This window comes from Acomys minous (genome assembly GCF_964271855.1).
Source record: "Acomys minous genome assembly, chromosome: 10".
Classification (NCBI taxonomy): domain Eukaryota; kingdom Metazoa; phylum Chordata; class Mammalia; order Rodentia; family Muridae; genus Acomys; species Acomys minous.
The window spans coordinates 108,834,444-108,857,108 of NC_140491.1; the positions used below are offsets into that span (position 1 = coordinate 108,834,444).

Below are 22,665 nucleotides of genomic sequence, written 5' to 3' on the forward strand. Positions count from 1 at the left end.
TTCATGAGGAGGTAATGAGCAGACAAGAAATCTTGCTTAATTAGGTCTTCAGTTGATATTAACATGATATTAACATGATCTGCATTCCCTTTTATTCCTCCTCTCTGCCGTCTAATCTATTCATGAAGGGCAGAGTAATTAGTAGAGGAAAAGGGGGACAGACCTTACCCAGGCTTGGTGAGGAGGATGTGGGTGAAGCCAGTCCAAAAATAACCTACCGGAGGAGGAAGAGAAGCAGGAGGAGGAGGAGAAGGAGGAGGAGGAGGAGGAGGAGGACACGACAGCGCCTGCTTTCAGGTATCAGGAGAGGGATGGGGGCTCAGAGTGACTGGGCGAAAGCCTTCGGCTCAACGGCAGCGAGAGCGCTAGGCTGCTAAAGCCGGGTAGAGAAGCAAACACGCCGTTGCCACTACACATGACCTAGCAGGGACCGGAAACGATTTTTTGGAATCATTAGAAAGGGGAAGGGAGGGTAATGGAGCAGTCACAGAATTGATGTGCGTGAAGAATTTGGTCCTTGTCTGAGAAAAGGAAGGAAAGATAAGGAGTAATGTAGGTAGAAAACAGAAGTCACAGAGAGCATCCCTACAGGTCTGGCATAGTGTGGCCTAAGGCTGCTCAAGAACTTACAAAATGCCTGTTATCAATAATAGGTCGTCAGTGAGGAGGCTGCACCCTGCACCACACTATGCTCCTTCTAACTCTGAGAACCCAAGACTCTAGAATGCTGTCATTGGATTGGGGGATTTTACTTAGACTGAATCAAGGGAAAACAAATATTTTGAAGTAGAAAAAGATTTTTCCATGGCTCAAAAAGTGTTCTAATGACCTGGACAAAGCAGGGAAGTTTAGGTTGCGTTGACCCTGGTATGACCACAGAACAGCCCTCAGACCGCCCCTGCCCCCACCCCACTGCCCACCCAGCTCATGGGTTGATGATTTCATAAACTTGCTCAAGAGTTGTGACCCTTCCCCGTGCAGACCGGCTTCTGGAAACCCAGCGCACAGCGTCTAACCCATTGCTTCATTACGCTGGTGCGAAGTCCAGCTTCCTCACTGCTGGCCTATTGATAACACACATTTTATGAATTTTTGAGCAGGCTCAGGCCAAACTGTGCAAGACCTGTAGAGATTCCGTCTATGACTTCTGATTTTCCTTTCTCAGGACAGGCCAATTCTTCATTCGTATCAATTCTGTGAATACTCGGGCTTTTCAGAATGTAGTAATCTAATTTGTGTGTGTGTCAGAGTAGCTAAGATGATGCATCCATAACAAATCAGTTGCGTAGTTCTAGAGACTGCTGTTAATTTCTTACTCTTGGTAAATGTCTGGTGTGAGTTACCAAGTGACTCAAGGATGTAGGTTGACAGAGGCTGTACCATTTCAACACATCAAGGAGTTCCTTATGCACCTATCCCAAACTGACGTGTGAAATCATTTATCATAGTTGAATGGCCAGAAGATGCCCGATGTGGCTTCATTTACTTTAATGATCTGGGAGACACAGAGAAACCATAGACTACTTAGTGACTTTTGCTGCTTCTGCATCTTTCCCAAGGTAGAACATTTCCCGACCAAGATAGCTCCCTCTCCTAAAACAAGTGTCAGTCCTGTAGTATTTCCTCGTTCAGCCAACATTCCTATGCTCAATAACCTGGCCACAATTTGCAATAGCTTCTGAGGTAAATCCTTAAGTTAGGATGATAAGACCTCTCCTTAGCTGAGGTTATTAATGGGTGTTACTTGAAAAGTTAAGATGAAGCCACAGCTACCCATGTGCTGGACATTAGGCTAGCCTGTCATTGCAAATTATTTCTGGCTCAAAAAGTAATTATGGGGATATGACCTTTTGCCTTTTAGCTCCACAATGTGTCTTCTGAGGTAAGACTTTGCTTAGCTCCCTATGTAAGAGCGCTGAATTGCATGTCAATATTTCCACAGTTAAACCATGGACTATTGGCTTCAAGGTTAAAAAAAAGAAGAAGAAATAATGTGTGAGGGTTTTTCTTAGTTTTGATGAGGTCAGTAACACAATAGCTATTCTCTTCTAGGTCTCAATGATTTCTCAAGTTTGATATGTCCTTTCAGAGATTGCATTCCGCCTCGGAATAGTTTAGAGATGTTTTTGCCTTGTGTCAGCGGCGTGTCAATGGTTGTGTAACAAACTTTGCCTCTTGGCTTTTCATAGTTGTTATTCCTCGTCTATGATTTTACTCTGTTGGTGAGGCATCTTTATGTCCACTTTCTAAAACTCTGCTCTAAATGCAGGTACTTTCCCATGTATCTTATGCCAGTTGTAGTAAATGTTTCTGAAGATAAACTTGTACTTGGGCAGGATGCCTCAGGCAGCTCCTATAAAGCGTTTAATGTCAACAAAAGTTAGAAATATCTAAGGAACATATGCTGTCTCAAAATGCTGCATCCATGCCAAAACCAAACACATAGTTTATCATAACAGTCAACTACATAAAACCAAACGAAGCAAGAACACCCACTACATAAATAATGGAGTGAAAGCCCTCCGAGTGCTGTTTTAGCCATAGATGTTGACAGTCTCTGACTCTGGCCGTCTGTCACCGAGGGTGCTGAGGCCCAGTGGGATCTGCAGAGCTGGAAAATGCTTACCTAGGTCACAACCACAACCCAAGAGCCAAATGTGGGGGATTTGTGTTGACCGACAATAAAAACACTACATGTCACAAAGTCACATGTGTGGTGTGGTGGGAAGGCAGAGAAACAAACGACCAATGGCTCTGCAGCCATGATAATTCATTGCTTAAACATTTATAGAATTCCTAGTACATGTTGGGTGCTGGGGATACAACCGAGAACAAGGCAAAATGTCTGTCTCGGAGGAGCTTGCTCTCTGTTTTTCTAACACAGAATCAAATTTCATCACTTATTCAAGACCAGACCTCCAGGCTATCTGACATTCCTCTTTATTGGCCCTATACTCTACAAGCTTTTCTATCCAAGCTACATGCTTTATTTTTCTTTTTTTAAGTTGGAATGCCTTTTGTAGTATCAAAAGCTTGCCTTATTATGCCATGTAGCTTTCTTTATGAAGCGATATGCCTAGGTGGAAAGTGAACAGCATGAGCAATATGGCAGTAGGAAAGGCAGGAGGATTTAGGGGCTTTCTGGGTTGTCCAAGTTTCTGGGTGTGGTAAGTTACACCAGAGAGGAGAAGAGGGTCCAGAAGTGGTGCTGGAGGGTCTCAGTGGGAAATGGAATTCCTTTAGATGATTCTTTTTTTTTTTTTAAATGAAAATACTCCTCATAGAAATGGGGACAGGCTTGGAGCTTTTCATGCCCCATCAACAACAGGGAGCTGTATCATCTTGCTGCCACAGGAGAACACACAGTACTATAAGGGTCTATTGAAATTCAGTGTCATGAAGGAGAGATCACTGGTCAGGAGCTGTGACACTGAAGGGACTGCCACTGACAACAGAAGTATCTCTGGAGTTAGGAAGATGGGAATAAATGCAAGGGGAATCTTTGTGGGAGTCTTAGATGGGCCAGACCCAGTCAGAAGGCAGCTAGCAAGAGAACCAAAGTTCAGAAGTCACTTTCCGCAGTCACAAGATGGGGAAAAGGAAGGCAGCGGATTTGGGTTGGACGCAAATGGAAAACAGCAAGTAGAGACATGGGGCCTGCCCTCAAGCGTGCTTCCTATGCTCAGTGGCACTCTGTTTCCCTTTGCTAGTGGGTATCTGTTGCAAATGGCTTCTTGGTTAGAAGTAGGACCCCATGTCTACTTCCCCCTGTAAGTGCTGGGACCCTGGCTGGCTTGACCCTTTGTGGGTCTTGTGTGTGTGTGTGTGTGTGTGTGTGTGTGTGTGTGTGTGTGTGTGTGTATGTGTGTGTGTGTGCTGTCGCAGGCTCTGTGAGTTCATATGTGCACCAGTCCTGTTGTGTCTGGAAGGCACATCTTCTTTGAAGTCTAGTTCTTACACTTTTTTCACCTCCTTTTCCACAAAGACCCCTAAGCCTTGAGGTTTGAGGAAGGCATCCACGATAGGACTGGGTGCTCCAGAGTCTCCTTATTTCTGCATATTGTCCGGTTGCGGGTCATCGCATTAATTCTCATCTACTGCAGGAAGAAACTTAGCTGATGAGGGTGTAGTGATGTGTCATTATGTTCCTTTAGCAGAATAATGGTAGTAGATTTCCCCACAGGTCTGTGAACTATCTAGCCTTAGGTTCTTGGCCCTGTTAGCACTGACAAGTGTAGTGTGCATCTCGTTGGGTGTAGTCTTAAATCCAATCAAAATGTGATTAGTTACCCCCATAACATTTGCGCCACTGTGCCCAGTAGAATTTTCTTGAAATGGGACAGAAATTTGTTGAAACTCAAAGCATTGCTTAGATTGGTGATATTTTTTCTTAACACTTACAAAAACAGATGGGTGGGGGGATTTGTTTTCTAGTGATTGGACAGTGTTGTTTAATAGAAATGGTATGTTCCAGGGTTTTACAGTTCATGAGGATTGCTAAATACTGCATTTTTTCCTCGAAGTCATCGCAGTTTGCTGTATTCCCATTTTCATAAATTGTCAAGGATAACAACAGTGGATATGAGACTTATGTGGCAGGGAAGAGTTTCCTAGTAAGTGAACTGAGATGTTATATGCAAAAGGTTTACCATGTGCTTGGTCAGAGAGGGTAATAAATGTTATAAGTAAAAGAATTTAGAGATAGACTAAACAGGATGTGCTCTGGTCCATAAAACAGAAGATCAGGGGCTTGACCTAGGATCTCAAGGTCAAGTGCACCCCCTGGCTCCAAGGGGGAGACTCTTTCTTCTGCAGCATAATTTCCCTCCTCTCGCTGTCAGTAGATTAAGGCAGTAATGATGTTAAGTGTTGTAATGCATTTTGGAGAGTGACTGTGAAGTCACTTCAGATACTATGAATATAAGGCGTGTTTGGGGACTGGAGTGGTTCTGGACAATCGTGAGTGGTAGGGAGAGGTAGACACGAGAATTGAGAATCACAGGGTCTCCCTTTACCCTGTCCAAATCTGTTCAGGGTGACATGAACCTCAACCGAGTGAAAAGCCTGTCTTCTTGTTGGAGGCTGAACAGATATTGCCTTCCCTTCGGGAGAAAAACCCCCTGCACCTTTAAGAAGTAAAAACATAGTTAAAATGGGAAGAACTAGCCAAAAAAATAATGATAAAATAAAAATATCAAATGATTTTGATAATGATTTTGATAATTATGTCTCATTGAGACCGTTCATCTTGGACCAAGAAGCCACAAAACGAGAGAACAGAAAAAGTGATTGCAACACACACTAGTGTTTAGTATTTACTTCTGTCGCTACATTAATCATGTCCTATGCTTCACGCTAAAGTTATATTTTAAAATCGCTAATGATAACATTGATGCCTCGTCCTTTGTTGTGAGTAGAAAGACTTAATTTGATGAATAGAAGTTAAGAAAATGTTTAATCTTCCATTATGGTATCATGATTGAGATTCATCCATCTGCTGCACAATAATAATAATTTATCATGACCGAGCATGCGCGCGGAGCTAGAGATGCAGACAACGAAAACCAAGTCCTCTGCAACGCAGACTTCATGCTCTTGTCCCCTTTGACCCCATGCTTGCTTCAGATTTCCTTCTGCGTTTTGCAACATTTTCACGGATTCTTCTCTGAGGGATTGGGAAATAGAAGGGGACGGAGATGTGCAAGCATTTCGTTTTCCCACATGTCTTTAGCAGCTTACCTCTTCCTTCCACTGCCCTCGAAGGTCTTTATTTTTCACATAAAAGAAAACATGGCTATTTTTTTCTACCTCTAATATTGACCTATGGCTTGAGTTAGAGGTTCGCTTCTTGGAGTCTGGGCTCGCTACACAGATGTAAGTGCACAGTAAAGTGGGGCCACAGATCAGGCTTTCATTATGCAATGCAGCCTTCAGAGTTTCTACATATTTTAACCTCGAGAAACATATGAATAGGTGGAAAAAAAAAAAGACAATTCTGGTAACTTCAGTGTCCACCCGAGAGAGACCCTGGCTAAGCTGAGGTGAGAGCCAAGAGAATCCTGTGGAAACAACAAGCTGGGTGAAGGAGAAACAACTGCTACATGTGTTGGCTCTTGAGATGAGACGGAGCAGAGTATGGTATCTCTGTAGACAGAGGAAATACTGAAAAGGAAGAAGATCTACTGGCCGGAGGGAAATTCTGTCCAGGCAGAGATGAGTTTGTGTAATTAGGGAATGACTTTCAATTCTGTGCCTAAGTGAACATATTAGAAAATAAAGTGCTTTTCTAGAAGCCCAAGTTTTCCCAGGGTTATAGAATTACAGATGTTAGTGGTAACAAAGGAGTTTATATAGAAAAGTTACTTGAGCTCGGCATAGTGGTGCATGATTTTAAGCACAGAACTCAGGAGTCAGAGACTGCTGGATCTCTGTAAGTTCAAGGCCAGCCTGGCCCGTATAGTGAGATCTAGGCCAGCCAGGTCTACACAGTGAGAGCCTGACTCAAAAGAAAAGTTGTTCAAGGGAAAAATCTAGCCTGCTGGCTCCACTGTTGGCTCTGTGGGAAAGTGCATATGGATAAGAAATGCAGTGGATTAAAAAAAAAAAAACTCACTTGCCACAGTAATATTTATTGCATTTTCTTTGGCTCTATTTCTCTTGTATTGTAAGTTACTATAGATTTTGCTTCCCTCATCACAAACACTGTTTTTATGAAGTTTGCATTTATCCTTTTCTTTTGTATTTTAATTCTTGTGCTGAGGATGTGTTCATTTGTGTATAGTTGTAACTTCCACAAATGTGACATCACCCGGGGCATGCATAGCCCCCAGCCACTTGCTTTTTCCCCCCTCAGTATCGTTTCCAGTATTTCTCTCTGTTGGTTCATGCAGCTCATATGGTTGTAACTGCTTCACCATTACGCGATAGGAACATTCTGCAGTTGATTAGTCAGTCCTCCTGTTGATGAACAGTCAAGTTCTCTCCCAATGTTTGGCTGTGGAAATCGGTCTGAGGGAACCTCTATGGTTTTCACCCTGAGCATCTGTGTTGGGTTCTGTCCTAAGGTATATCTGCTTGAGGGGAAAGGTGTAAGTCAGGAGGCATACACACACTGGATCTGTCTAGACATTACCAAACTGCTTTCCCAAGTGTTTGAACTGCTTTAGAATCCTATGCACATTCTATTTCCCTTTTTACCATGTCTCTGGAACTTTACATTTTTCTAAGGTGATATATTAGTCTCTAAAATTTTTAGTATCAGCAGAGGTCTAAATGACCTCTTGAGGTCCTATTCCCAGCATGCAACATGAGATCCACTTTGGCACCTGGATTCCACCCCAGTGTAATTGTTTTATCAACAACGCTTGACTTAAATGGTAGCCTGGTACTGTCTCAACTCAGCTTATGGATGTTAATATTATTGGAATATCTGATGATGCCATAGATCATTCTCAGGAACTTACCACACAGCACAGCAGGAGTGTGTAATTCCTGCCATGTGAAGGAAAAAATGGAATATACTATATAATTTATACAGGGCAGAATGTGTCTTTTGTGGAGTTGCCGGACTTCTGCTTAGGGTCCTGGGAGTAGAGGTTATGTCTGGGTAGCATAATGTGGCCTATAGTTGCCTTGGCCAAGCTTGGTTTTCTATGACCTAATTATCTCTCCATGGCAAAGAGGGAAATTCAATGGTCCCACAGATTCAAAATAAATCCCAAGAAGCTAACACACAAATGTAGACATTTCTGTATTCAGTCCACTCAGGACAGAGAGAAATATTCTATGGAACAGCACCATTGCAGAGAGATGAAGGCTCACAAGCTACAGTTAGCTTGAAAAAGGACTTGACTGAAGAAGAGATAAACGTGTTTTTTTGTTTACATCACAAGTGGGGGATGAGAAAAAGATGTGTGAGAGAGCAGGTACTGGTTATTCCCTTAGAAGTCGAACCACCATGTGGGGGAGATTGGTTATTAACCAGCTGAAACACATCCTTGAACAAATTCTGAGAGGAGGTATAAAAATGAGTCAAAAACAAGCCTCTGGAGACTTGGGATAGTTTTGGCTGTTCATCACTCCACTTCTAGACGCTCCTAAAGAGAACCTCTTGAGGGATGGCTTTAGGGCTCTGGGCTCCTGCTGAAGTTCCGGGTTCTGGTTGTTCCAGGTTCCAGCAGAAGAAATCCTGCTGATTACGCCAGGAGAATCCTTCCTTGGAACTGATATCCTTACGGTTTCATTATTGTATTCTTTAATCTTCTTTTCCTATTGTTTAGGTTAGTCAGGTTATAAGTGAGGTACTCTCAGTTAATAAGTTCATAATTAAATATACTTGTTAAGAAAATTGAGCCTATACTTGACCTTGAGGAAGCGGACCTTGAAGCTTGGAGCAATTGGTTTATTTCACTAAGTAGTTAGTGAAGTTGCTACAAAGCAACTTGAAACAATTTAGTCTCTAGCTTTTTTTTTTGATAGAAAACCACAGCTTCAAGGAGAGTGACACAACAACAGTAACACAAGACCTAAGTCAGTGTAAGGAGGAAGCTGTCAGTGGAGAGCCCCAATCCCATCCCCTATGGCTCTTCCCATCTGCTCAGTGGGTGGTAACCGCCAAGAGAGCTTTTCCTCTCTTGCTTCCCTTAGTGGCTAGAGAAACTCCTGAGTACCATATTATAGTAACTCCCTGAAAAAACAAACAGTGGGCATAGTATGTCATGTAAACTTTGCTTTAGAGAGAGAGAGAGAGAGAGAGAGAGAGAGAGAGAGAGAGAGAGAGAGAGAGAGAGAGAGAGACTCCAAGTCTGGGCATGCATGTGAAGGCCAGAGGTTGTCCTCTTTCTTTGAGAAACGATCTTTGGGCAGCAAGCCCCAGGCATCCTCTTGCCTTCTTGTCTCCAGCACCAGATTACAGCAAGCTAACATGTCTGGCTTTCTTTTCTTTTCTTTCTTTCTTTCTCTTCTTCATTTCTTCTTCTTCTTCTTCTTCTTCCTCTTCTTCTTCTTCTTCTTCTTCTTCTTCTTCTTCTTCTTCTTCTTCTTTCTCTTCTTCTTCTTCTTCCTCCTTCTTCTCCCCCTCCTCTTCTTTTTTTCTGGGTTCTGAGAATTAAACCCAGTTCCTCATGCTTGGGACACAAGCATTTAACTGAGTTAGCTACCCCCAGAGCCCAGAACATACTTTTAAATACCTTTTCTAGGGAGGCTCAGATGAGACCGGAATATCCATGCAGCTTCAGAAGAAGGCTTCTAGAATCCGAGCGGAGACAAGGTGGCCGCTGGGCCATAGAAACTGTGGGACAGTGGCCCGTGAAGCCTCATTCTAGGTCTTTAGTTTACTCACAAAACCGTAATTTTTCCTCTCCCCATTTCTAACTATAGAACTCTTTTAAAAACTTAGTTTTATTTAAGTAATAGCCAATGCCGAGCACATTTGCATATGCCAGCACATGATTGCAAATGAACCCCATAAAGACTCAGGGCATTTACTTTGCTTTGCGGACGAGGAAACTGAGACCCAGAGGAAAATTAGACTAAGAGCAAATCTGGGACTTGAAACTGTGCTAAAACCATGTGTTTAGCTCCGCATGGTGCACCCACCCCCAGCATTGTTTACAGTCTCTTTCCAGCTTTATACAAATAAAAGCAAACATGTGGCGACTCCCATCCCAGTGGCCCTTCCCACTTGGCCGAGCTGTCTTCTAACCCTTTTTACTAAACCAAGTCGTCAAATAGAAAAATTAGGTTAAAAAAAAAAAAAAAAAAAAGGTTGTCATATCCTGTTTAATTCAACAGACCAAAAATATAATTTTAGCCATGTTCTTTTGATGTAAACCTAAAAAATATTGAAAGTGTAAATAAACTATCAGGGCCAACCAAATAGTAATTATTTCGACGTTAAACAAGATATCCATCTGCTTTCCCAAGTAAATAATCTCTGACAGCATCTAAAAGACAACAAGGCAGGGAGGCATTGGGAGCACTAATGTATGCACTCCGTGAGGATAAAAGAAGCAAATGGCGGTGGATCAAAGGGGCTCAAAGCAATGAGTAATGTAACACTCATCTCATATTAAACAGCCATCTCTATGACGGGATGCAGAGTTTGGTCCACTCTACTTTCTTCGGCAGCTGGAAGAAGAGAAGCGGTTTTTCTAGGGGCAAAGAATTAGGGAGGAGGGAGGGGGAGACGAGACAACCCCAGCTGGAGCAGAAGCAGAGAAAGACAGAAAAGAAAAGCAGCGCAGAGAAAGCCCCACGGAGTTCTGCCTCCTCCTGTGCTCTCTCTCCGTACCCTTTCTCAAGTGTGCTTGCTACTGGGTAGGCACACGAACATCAAATGCACTTTTCTTACTGAAGAACTCAAGAGCATATGCATAATTTTCAACACGAGTCCTCCAAACACATAGAGATCACATTCCAGTTTCCAAGTAAAAATAACAGTTGGGTTTTGTTGTTGTTTGTTTGTATGTTTTGGCACTTATCTAAATAGTTCTCAGTTTTCCCTTATCGGAAGCACCTGGGAGCGTGTGAGTGAGCAGCCTGGAGTCCTGGCCCAGAAGTTCTGACTCAGTAGCTGTGGGGAGAAGTAAAACTCGCCTTTAAACCAGTTACCCAGGTAACATGGGTGCCGCTGGCCTGAGGGAGGACACAGTTCTCGCCAGCAAACCCACAACAGAGATCCTGTGGCCACTCCAACTTACAGTCCACAGGAATGAAACGGTTTGTTCTAGCTGCTAACTGGCAGAAGCCAAGTCGCCAGGCAATTTGGTTCCAAGTAAGGACTGGAAAACGTTTCCTTGTGAGGCCAAACAATAAACCTTCTGGTTTGCGGACCACAGGCAGTGTCTACTCCAACTGTTCAGCTCGGCTGCCCCAGAGCAAAAGTGGCTGTAGCACAGCCCTTACGTAACTGGGTGCTGCTGTGTTTCAGTAAATCTTTATTTATAGGAGCAGGTGCCTGGCTGAGGCCTGTTCTACAGCAGGGACTTCTTAAATATTTTCCACTCTTAACCACTCTTCTCCCAGGAGAGAATTTTACTTGACCCCAGGTGTATAGGTATATAAACTAGGTGTACAAATCATACATTTACTGACAGTAAATCATAGATAATTTAGAACAATTCTTTGCTATACTTAGACTTACCGTTTGTTAAAGATGAAAGCGAGATTTGCTTGTTTTCACAAAAGAGTTAAATTTTGGCTGAGTATTTGCTGCTGTGGGAAATAGTGCATCTTCAGAGGATAGTTAGAGAACTGTCTGGGGTCTTGGGTCACCTGAAGAAGAAGCTGGAAAGCCAGGGAACCCAGAACGTGGGTGAACGAGAGCAGGAGGGCAACTGCGCTTTCTACCCAGAGGGTGTGGGTGGCACGGTCACAGATCAGACTTCCCGGCACGGAGGAGGAAAGCCCAGAGCCTGGTTAGATTACAAATAGATGATGACTCATATACTGTCCTCTGCTGTAATAGTTCCAGCAGCAGCAGCAAACCCAGCACCACAAATAGATTAACCCATGACAAGAGAGTTCAAGGTTGGAGACAGATCCTAAGCAATACTCTCTCTGATGCTGTTTTTCTGGATATTAAAGTTTTTGGAGCTGCCATCATTTTATAAATATCACACAATCTCTCTCTATCTCTGTCTGTCTGTCTGTCTGTCTGTCTGTCTGTCTGTCTGTCTCTCTCACTCACTCACTCTCTCACTCACTCACACATACACACACCTATAGACCTATTGTTTATTTAGATCTTCTTGGTAAGGGACTTCAGAGTCATGATTTCATCTGTTTTGTTACTGTGGCATTATTAGGTCCTTTTTAGCAGTGGAGAAGTAAGTTTGCCAAAGTCATAAAGCATGTTACTAGTTCAAAAATCAAAGGTGACTTCAAATCCTAAGTCCTCTCCCACTGTGCTATCCTGCCCTCAAGGGTTACTGCATCATAATCTTTGATAACAATGATGCTAGCCTGGTGGTTATGCATCAGGGTCATAAGGCTGCTTTAAAAACATGTATCTTTGTTGTTGATAGTTTTTAACCTCTATTTTGTTTGGGGTAGTAAAGCCTCTACTTCCCTTCCACTCTTTAACCTTGGGTATGAGAAAGGTTAGTGGGGTGCAACCCTTTTACTTCTCCTGGCTGTTTAGGGTCAGTGGTTCTTTTGGGGCAGTGCCAATCTCCATCAATAGCAAACACAGCAAGCAGTTTCCTCTGACCTGTTGCACTGAAATGTTTCTCTGGTCTCTCCAAACTGCCACACACCATACCTTCTAGCTCTGGGGTCTCCTATTTATCTCCCTCAGAGTTCTAGACCACGCCCCTCTCCCTGAGGCAGACTGTTATCACCTGGCAAAGACCACACCCTGCAAGAGGCCCAAACTAAAATCCCATGCTTGGGATTAAAACAAAAACATATTTACATAACATAACTGAGTTTACAAAGAAACCAAAACTTACTTTACATATCTCTAATTACCCATCTTATAAACATCACATCAAAATCTTTGGGTACTAATCCCATAAATCTCTTCTTTTTTTTTTTTTTACTGTTAAAACAACTTTATTCAGAGACTTGGGGGGAACGGTTGGATGAGCCCACGTCGTCTGCTCTCCTGAGCCGGGCAGATCTTAGAGATCTCCCCGTCGCCAAATCTCTTCTTTAGTCAATTTTAATGCAGATGGATCATTTTAGGTCTATAAATTGACTTATTTTCCCTGCTTATGAAAAAGGGCTCATATGAATAGAGGAACATATTTATAAAACATGAAGTATGCAGAAAAAGCCTTTGGCAAAACTAACATCTTTTCATGATAAGAGTCTTAGAAAGACTAGACATGGCGGAAGCATACCTCAGCATTATAAAGGGCATATACAGCTAACCTATAGCCAACATCATGCTAAGCAGAGGAAAAACTCCATAGTTTCTCACTAAGATCAAGAACAAGGCAAGAGTGTCCACTACAATTCTATTAAAGATACTGTTTGAAATCTTAGCAACAGCAGTATGACAAGAGAAAGAGATGAAAGGGACACAACAAGGGTAAGAAAACAAAGCATTCGTATGTGTAGGTGTTATCATTTTTTTTTTTACATAAAAGACCTTAAAGACTCCATGAAAATTCTTAGAGCTGTTGATAATTTCAGCAAATGGCAGGATTAAAAATTAACAGACAAACCCAGAAGCCTTTTCTGTGTATCAAAAAACAAACAAACAAACAAACAAAAAACAGATCTAAACAACAACAACAACAGCAACACCCAGGGAAACAATCCCCTTCACAATAGCTGCCCTGTTCTAATTCCTGGGAATAAACCCAACCAAGATGAAATAAAATCTGATTAAAACAAAACAAAACAAAACAACCCTTTAAAGCACTGAAGAAAAAAATTGAGAAAGACACTAAGAGATGGAGAACCATGTTCCTGGTTTGGAAGAGTTTTTATTGTGAAAATGACCGTCCTACATCTCCAATCTACAGATTCAGTGCAGCCACAATCTAAATTTCAATGTCACTTTTTCACAGACATAGGAAGAAAAAAAAACCCCAATGTATAATTTTTTTTTAATGGAAGCCTAAATGACCAAAGACAGACAAAGCAATCTTGGAGAAAAACAGTACTGTGGGTAGTATCACCATACTTGATTTCAAATTATACTACAAAAATGAGCATGATGCTGGCACAGAAACAGCCCACAGAATGGGAGCAAAACCTTGCCAGCTGCTTATACAACAGAGGATTTGTGTCTAGAATAAATAAAGAACTAAAACTCCTAAACATTAAGAAAAAAACAGACTATTGTTTCAAGGGCTATGGAACTGAAGAGAAAAATTTTAGAGGAAATGCAAATGGCTAGGAAACACTTAATAGTGTGCCACATCCTTAGTCATCAGGGAAAATGCAAATTAAAAATACTTTAAGAGTCCATCTCACCCCAGTCAGATGGCCATGATCAGCAACACAAAAGACAACAGACACTGGAATGAATATGTGAAAGAGGAATCTCACACACTGTTGTAAACTAGTGCAGCCACTTCGGAACTCAGTCTTGGGGGCTCTCAAAAAATTAGAAGTAGAACTGGGAATGCACTCAGTGGACTTTCAGTCTTACTACAGAGACTCTTGCACATCCGTGTTCGTTGTTACTATGTTTATAGTATTTAGGAAACAAATTCAGTCTGCATGTTCACCAACAGATTCATGGTTTGGGATAATGTGGTACATATACACAATGGAAATTTCAGGTAATTGGATGGAACTGTAAAAAAAATAATACTGAGTAAGGTAGCTGAGACAAATGTTGTATGATTTCTCTCATACGCACGGCTTAGGTTTAAATACTTTGTTTTGTGTCTTTAACTCGGCACCCAGTGGAAGCCAGAGAGCTAGAAAGGAGCCTTTGGGTGGTGGAACATGTTAAGGGGCGGGGGGGGGGGGGGGAGGAGGATAACAGATTACAGGAAAACCAAAAGTCGAGAAGTAGAGTCCTAAGGGTGAAACAGCTCCATTAAGCAGGGATGGGTGTGGCAGTGTGAGAGAAATCCAGGGGCAAAGGGGAGGACTAGCCCAAGGAGGTGGATATAAAAGGCCACACGGAAGCCTACTGTCCCACAACCTGACTTAAAAAAACAATTGGAGGCTGGTAGGACACGTGAAAGAAGCTGAGGAGATACTGTGGGTTAAATGGTTAAGTGGAGATGGGAGTGGGGGGGGGGGGGAAAGAGGAGGGAAACGTGGGTGGCCTACCCAAAACCAAGAGTGGACCTGAAAGCCTCATGGAAACCCAGTAGTAAGTAAGCCAATTTCAAAATATGACTTTAAAAAAGAATTCAAAGAGAATAACTCTGCATGGGTGGACAATATCTCCCCAAGAAGACATGGCTTATTAAATAAAAAAAGATAGTCCAAGGGAAAGGATACCTCCGTTTAGGTTGTTGGCCAGGAAGCCAGCTCCCCCCCCCCCCCCCCCCCGAGATCTCCAAAACAACATGGGCTATTGCCCTTGTCCATGGTTATTCATCCAACATGGTAAGAGCCTATTGCTGAAGATGCTACACACTTTCACTGCAGGATGTAGCAAAAGTGGTCGCCAATGAACAAGGACACCTGCCCCCTGCAGGGGAGCTTTTGGTACCAGGAGGTGCTGTGCAGGCTGCTGAGAAAAAAAATGATACACATGATCTTACCCAGCAATCAACCCAAACCTGCCATGCAACAGATGCCCGCTGCCGTAATGGTAGTTTGACTGTTATGATTGGATTCGGGTCCTGCTCCACAGGAGCGAATTTTACGTCTGGTAAAAATCCTGCCTAGGGAGGTCATAGACCCTAGACTAGATATGACACGCCACTACTCTTTTTGCTAAGTGGCCATGCTGTACGCTTATCATCTGTTAGACTGGGCTGCTCTCAGCCTTGGTCAGAGATGTTTCTTTCTGCGATGGGCACTTATCAATGGAGGGAGGCAGAGCTGGTCAGAGTGTGGGGGGGATAAGAGCCACAGTACCCAGCCCTAAATGGGTTGCTTAGATTCAGCCGTCTCCGCAAGGCTCAGGGAACATTGTGGAAGAGGAGGCGGAAAGGATGTAAGAGCTGAAGGTGGGAGGAATGCTGTGAGATGCCATGACTTGGTGAGACGCTGTCTTCTGGTCATGACTTGGCTGTTGTGCTTACACACTTCTTGCACCCGGGGTTATATGCACTTACTGAAGAGCTACTAGCAGCTGGTAGTGGCTGGGTGAGACTCCTTCTTGGTTGAAGGTGTGGCCACTGGTTGGCGTCTCTTGCCCCTGTGGATGGCCCCATACAGGCAACACTAACTCGACTTAGTGGGATATCAGAACCGACCGACAAATAAAAAGCAAACTTGCAGCTGGCAATGCATTTGATGGTGGAAACACAGGAGATCTGGGGGCGGGAGAGACAGGTATGAGCATGTCTCATTGTATGAAGTTCTCAAACATGAGAAAAAGTAGAAAATAGACATTTGTTCCTTTATTAAACAAAAGGTAGGCTATCTGGATGCTGAAGGTTAAATTCTCAAGCTGCTTCCGGGGCAAAGGGCTTCACTCGTGAGAGGGAAGAAAGCTCAAGATCAGATCCGGAGGATGAGACAGGTGAGAGCAGGTCCTTTTCCTAGATCACATGTCAAGTGCATCGCCACTCTTTCTACATCCGTGAGCACCTCCATTAACAAGAGTGGGCAATAGTCTGTCAGCCTCCAAAGCCCAGGCTAGGCTTGCTTTCTCAGGTTTGAACAGTTTCTAGTAATACTTAAAGTGGGCTTCCACGCGACAGGCCTTCCTCCTGATGCGCTCACAGGGCGTGGGCTTAGATCCGGCCTTCATTTTTACCATGGTCCTGCTCTGTCTTCATTTTTCCTCTTTAGCTAACAAAAGATCAACGCTAATTAAATCTTTTGATGCATCAGGACAGCTCACGAGTAAGTGTTAAGGTGAGGACATTGAACTTTTCCACATGACTGTGCTCTGTAACCTGAACACAGATTTAATGCCATGTCTTTTGGTCTCTGGGAGATTAATTACTGCACCAACTACTAGCTAGACTGATGTGCTTCTCAGTCTCAGAGCAGGAACGGAAATTCCTCTCTTAGGAGCATTATCTAACGACAGCGGGTCAGGCCTCTGGCCAAGGACAAGGTCGGGGGGTGGGGGTGGGGGAAGGTGCTAACACAGGAAGTCCCTCCCCTTTCTGATTCTCTGGTTTGTCCATAGTTCAAAGCACAACATGATAAGTAACAGGGGACAGAGATGATCAGGTCCTGGGATTGGTCAGCTTACGGGGAGGAAGGTCACGTGGTACAACGTCACCACTTGGAACCAGAGTATTTTAATTACTGTGAGGCCAAAGGAGGGGCACACAAACCATCAAAGCGCAGCTCCAGCTCCCACAGTGTGGATGCTTTTCTGACTTCCTCCAACATGGCAGACACAGCACCACAAGGCAGCAGCACCTCTGGGTTCCTCTGCCCATTCAGCACTAGGGGACCATTTCACAGGCATGTGTAGCTCTCCCTTGATAGACGCAGAATTGACAGACTTAGGTGATGCGGGGAGTCTTTATGATCTGTTCCTATTGTCTGTGCCATCTCTGGCTGCCACAGGCCTCACTCCTGCACAGCGCATTTCATCTCTGTTGACAGTCTCTGACTATCTGGAGAGAACACCATGCAAAGCAGAAGCTTCTGCTCACTCATTTTCTTTCTTTCTTTCTTTCTTTTTTTTTTTTTTATGACATAGCCAACTTTAAATAATGATGCAAAATGAACTCGTGAGGACAATGCCCATCAGATCACATTACCAGTGCCATCACAGTGACGAGACCTTGACAATCACAGGCAATCTGTAGGCTGCACTTCAAGGACCCACTCACACCTGTGTATTCAACACTGTCAAGTTTGAGGGCAGCAAATGAAGGTGAAAGTCCCATGGAATTTGTTGAGATGGACTTGACTAAGCAGAAATGTTTCCGTGGCTGTTAAAGTAAGTCAGACCTTGGGGCCAAATCATGTAGGTTTCTGTAAATGACTGTTGTCAAGCAGGTGTGGTCTCTGAGAATGTTTGGAGATCTGCAACCAGGGGTGTATTTACTGGGAAGCCAAGTAAAACTTTGTGATGCTGTGATACGATTGTGATTTTTATTTTCATTTTAAAGATTTCATTTTGTGTGTATTAGTGTTTGCTTGCATGACTGTCTGCGCACCATGTTCATGCAGTACCGGCAGAGACCAGAAGAGGGCACCAAATCCCATGCGACTGGAGTCACAGATGGTTGTAAGCCACCATGTAGGAGCTGAGAATTGAACTTAGATCCCCTGGTAGAGCAGCCAGTGCTCTCTACTGGTCATCTCTCCAGCCGCTGACACAGCTCTTTTGTTTTTGTTTTTTTAATTGCTAAAGGATGTGATTTTCCCCCTCCCTTCCCCCTTTTCTCCCCCTTCCTTTTTTTATTTTTTATTTTTATCATACTTCTTGAGTAAGGTGGTATTAAAACGTCCACACAAGTTTAGATTCTGGCAAGTGGAACTGGAGATATATGTATTGAGGTAAAGAGGGACGGATGGCATGGGTTTACAGTCACTTCTGCATAGAGTTGATTTTCAATGACTGTTGTCTACCGGGGTTGGGCAGCCACTTACGTGAATAAGCACGCAGAGTTGAAAGTAGATTTGTGATGTGATCTGTCCTGCAGGGCCTTGCACAAGTCATAGGTGCTGGTGGGAGGTGGGGGGTACAATTCAAACCCCTCCTCCTCAAAATACAATCCAGGTGAAAAATATTTTGAATGGGAAGATTCAATTAAGGCCCAGTCAAAATAGAACACGTCTACATCTTAAGTCTGAGGTTGAATTTAAAAAGGCAGCGGCAGATTGAAGAGTTGAGGTAGAAGAGTGGCAGGAAATGTTGTCTCTAACACTTAAGAAAGGTCAACTCAGGAGTCTGGCTGTGGCCTTAGGGGACGGGGGTCTTTCCAGGCACCCCCGAAGCCGGGAGTGTGGACATACACTTTGCTCTAGGGCAGCTCTGGCCACTTGTAGACAGTGATCTGTCTGCTCTATACGCTGTTCCAGTTCCTCTCAAGAGCTGCCCTTCCCATGTGTCCTTCCCTTTGAGCACGTTAGCTGACCTAACCAGCCTGCTCTAAACAGGACTGTTTCAGCGTCCATGTTATACACCCAATAGCGTCATTAGTCCCCAAGGCTCTTCTAATAGACGACCACAAACACAGCAGTTTAAGTCAACATGAGCTTCTCTCACACTCCTGAGGTTGGAGGTCAGCACCCAGTAAGGCTGAAGTCAAAGTCAGGACTGTCCTACCTCCAGGGGCTCTCGGGAGAATTTTTGATTTCCTTAGCTGTTGGTGGCTGCTAGCATGCTTTAGCCACCTTGCTTGAGGCTGCATCACTACACTTTGCCATGGTGGCCACATGGCCTCTCTTCCTGAGCATGCGTTTCCCATTCCTATCTCCCTCCTAATACGATGCCATGATTGCATTTAGGGCCTATGCCTGCAAGCCAGGAGGAAGTCTTCATCTCAATTCTCAGCGTGTGTGTGTGTGTGTGTGTGTGTGTGTGTGTGTGTGTGTCACAGTGGGCCACCCATGGGCTCCAGGCATCTAAGGGATTGCTTGTCTTCCTACCACACTAACTGCAGTTCCTAGGTGGGTGTCATGTCCATCTCCCACGGTCTCTAGTCCTGTTCAGTCACCCACTCCTGGACAATGACTCTCTGTGGACTTCCACGGCTCGGACTTCCTGGGACTGAGAAGTTGACCACAGCCTTTTCCCATCTGTGTCCTTACCCCACTTCCCCACACCCCAGATTCTGTCTCCAGGGAACGTTTAGCTGTCTAGAGGCTCAATTTCCTCCCAGGCTTCCAACCCCTGCTGGCTCCATTTCCTTCCCACTCAGCCCAGACACTAATTGGTTGAACACCATGAGTTATTCCTTCACTGTAACTCCTAATTAGGGTGCTTTTTGGGGGTATGCACCAGAGCCTGGACCCAACAGGCACAGACCTTCTTGCCCTGCACTTGTGCTCTGAGCCCTCGGAGAAGAAGCCCACACATTCCCACCTGCTTCCTGTCCTAGACACCTGCCACTTCCTGCTCTATAGCTTCCTGTCTTAGATACTTGACACTTCCTGCTCTATAGCTTCCTAGCTTCCTGTCTTAGACACCTGCCACTTCCTGCTCTATAGCTTCCTAGCTTCCTGTCCTAGACACCTGCCATTTCCTGCTCTATAGCTTCCTGTCTTAGATACCTGCCACTTCCTGCTCTGTAGCATCCCATCCCTTCTGGGTCTTCCCCTTCTCCTGTAATAGCATTTCTCGGAACTTTACTGGACTTTGTCTAATCCCCGAACCCTGGGGTTTGGTCCACTCTTGTTGGATCAAAATATTTAGAGAGGGATCCAAAATGTTTTATAGTCACCAAATCCCCTCCCCATCCCATGCTCATTTGAAAGTGTCTTCTATTCTAGGACTCACTAGGACACGCACATTGGCGGTTAAATTAAGAACTACTTCCGTGCCAACCGCTAAACTGGACTCCAAGGCTCCTGGAGTACTCTGGCGCCCTCTGGAGAGTCAAGACTCTCCTTGTATCTGAACAATAAATTACCCTGTTCCGTCGGCCTGACCCCAACACTGTGATATTCTGCCTAGTCTCTGGTTCTGGGCTTATAATTTGAGTTAGGTCCCAAGTGTAAGACCACTAGGGACACGAGGGGTGATGGGGAGAACAAAGGGACTTTGCTCTAAAATGGTTGTAAGACGGGCCACTATCTATCAGCATGTGCAAGGAGCTACAGGGTTGGATTCTGATGTTCCTGACCCAACGTCATGTAGGATGTAACATCTTCCCAGAGAAGCCAGGAGGTTGTGCAAACTCACTTCTCAACTGCTGGAAGAGCAAAAATCTGATTAGCTGTGCTGATAGTGGGGTCCAAATCACAAGGAAGAGTGTAGAAGAAAGGGTTTAAGGCTCATAGCTGCCAACAGGCTGGAGCGGAGAAACTGAAAATCCAGAGAACTTAGCATAAAACTATATCCCACAGGGCCTTCCACGGATGCACTATTGGCCAAGCCCAGGCAGAACCTGGCAGCAGCGGAGACACTGATATCTCCGAGGAGTCTGGTGATGTCTCTCGTCAGAAGGTAGCCGCAGAATTAGGAACACTGATGTCAAAGTCCTAGTCAGTGAGCTGTGGAGGGCTGGTAGCACCACTTGGCCCTCAGAATCCAAGTGTACCTAATGTTTCTTATGAGCGTAGAGGTGTGTGGGGAGAGCAACCTACAGTTATGGGCAGTTAGCTTGATACAGTGGTTGGAAGGAAAATATAGTTGAACAGTAACACGACACTATTTAATAACCCAGGAGGGACAGCGCATTTGCTGAAGGACTCCTGTAATGCAGCCTTACAAACTGGCCATCTTAAAAAGAACAGAAATGTATTGTTATGGTTTGTGAGGGCCTGAAGCCCGAAATCAAGCAGCTGCCTCTGATGCCTGTTCTGTGCCTCTTTCCCAGCGTCCTGGGGGTTCCAGCAGCCTTTCCTGTCCCTTGGAATCACTCGGATCTCCGCCTCTGTTCCCACATGGTGTTCTCCCTGCGTGCCTCCGGCATCATCGTGCTCTTTCCTGTACCTGTCTGTGCCCTCTAAGATGCCATTGGACTAGGGCCTGGCTTGTTATAAACTCAGCTCGATTATATTTACAAAGGGCCCCTTTCCAGATAATGTTGCCTTCTGAAGCTCAGAATGGGCAGAGACTGGTGGGTTGGGGAGTCTGTATTCAATATGACACTCCCGGCACACTCAGGTAATCAAGTTTACTCCTTCTCAAGTCTCTGAGGGAGTTGAAGGCCAGGTAGCTTAGTTTTACAATGAAGCTTACTTGTTTAGGAGTTAAAGTGTTTTTAGGTCTAGATAGATGTTTTAAGTTGATAATGACAAGATGTGGTGGAGACTGATTTACATTCAGAATTTTAGACGCACCAAGATAGGAAAGATGTTTTCTTCAAGGCTGTCAAATACAAATAGCCCAAACACTAAGAATGTAACATTTATATAATTCCTGATTGTGTCATGGTTCTTCTTGCTGTAGGTAGTTTATTGTTTAATAATATAAATGTATATGTACAAAATAAAAAAAATGTTTAAAAAAGGCAGCAGCTGCAAGAAGCTTCTCTACAAGAGAGCCACGGCCTGTTTCCATTTTCCACATCCGAGCCAGTTTTGGGGTCTGAGGGAAAAGGGCTGGTTCACTGGTGGGAGGAGCCTGTTATACTCTGCAGGTTCACACCACGATGAATTTCCTGGTTTTTGTCAAAGAGCTCCACTGCTGTTTGTCTGCGTGGGCTCCAGGTTACCGGGCAGTGAGCACCCACACATATCAATGACTGTTGTTCACCGACAGCTGGTTAACAGCAATACCTGAGGACCACCACATTTTGCCCAGGTAGTAAACGAGTGGCATCCTTGCTTTGGTGGGCAGTTGGGGTTGGGGACTCTTTGGTGGTCATCTCTTTGTTGTTGTTGTTGTTCCTAAATGTATAATTGAAAGGACACATTCGATGCTACCTGTTTGAGGAATCTTTGGCTGAACCGCCAGGATGGCACCATTTGAAGGCCAAGCGATGGTTTATGAGATGTTTATTTTGTCTACAGGAAACCAGTCATTTGTCCACCAGGAACAGACACACATTCTAGGCACGGATTCATGGATTTGCCTTTCTTGCCTTGAGGAGCTCAGGGAGCAGCACTATTTGAAGGCTTCCGCTGGGTCCACCGGAAATTGGATCCCACCTGCTGTCACATCAGAGACTGGGCGATACCCTCGCTAGGAAATAAAGAGAGGAGACCTATGACCCTGGGATTCACAGTTGTATTAGATGCTGCACACCACAAGGATAGCAGTCTGACAGCCTTGGAATGGGCTGCTGAAGGCTCGGCTAAATGGACCATCAGCGCCTGATGCTCTGGGGAAGGGTCCATCCTCTAGGTAAGAGAATCTAGACTGCTTCCAGCTGTGACCCCCTTTTGATGGGTCTGCAGATGTATAAGATTGATACACAAAACATTTATATATAGTAAGTCGTGAAGAATTTGCTCTAAGACAATTCTTTAGTATACCCATAATCTTACCAC

The 22,665-nt window shown here is 44.2% G+C and overlaps 1 long non-coding RNA gene across 1 annotated transcript in view; it reads left to right on the forward strand.

Moving 5' to 3' along the window:
- The window catches only part of LOC311607781, a 48,417-nt gene extending 26,007 nt beyond the window's left edge, over nucleotides 1–22,410 (forward strand). The window contains exon 3 of the long non-coding RNA XR_014782743.1: nucleotides 22,186–22,410. This is a non-coding gene — a long non-coding RNA (uncharacterized lncRNA). The remainder of the gene's footprint in view (nucleotides 1–22,185) is intronic.
- The last annotated feature ends 255 nt before the right edge of the window (nucleotides 22,411–22,665 follow it).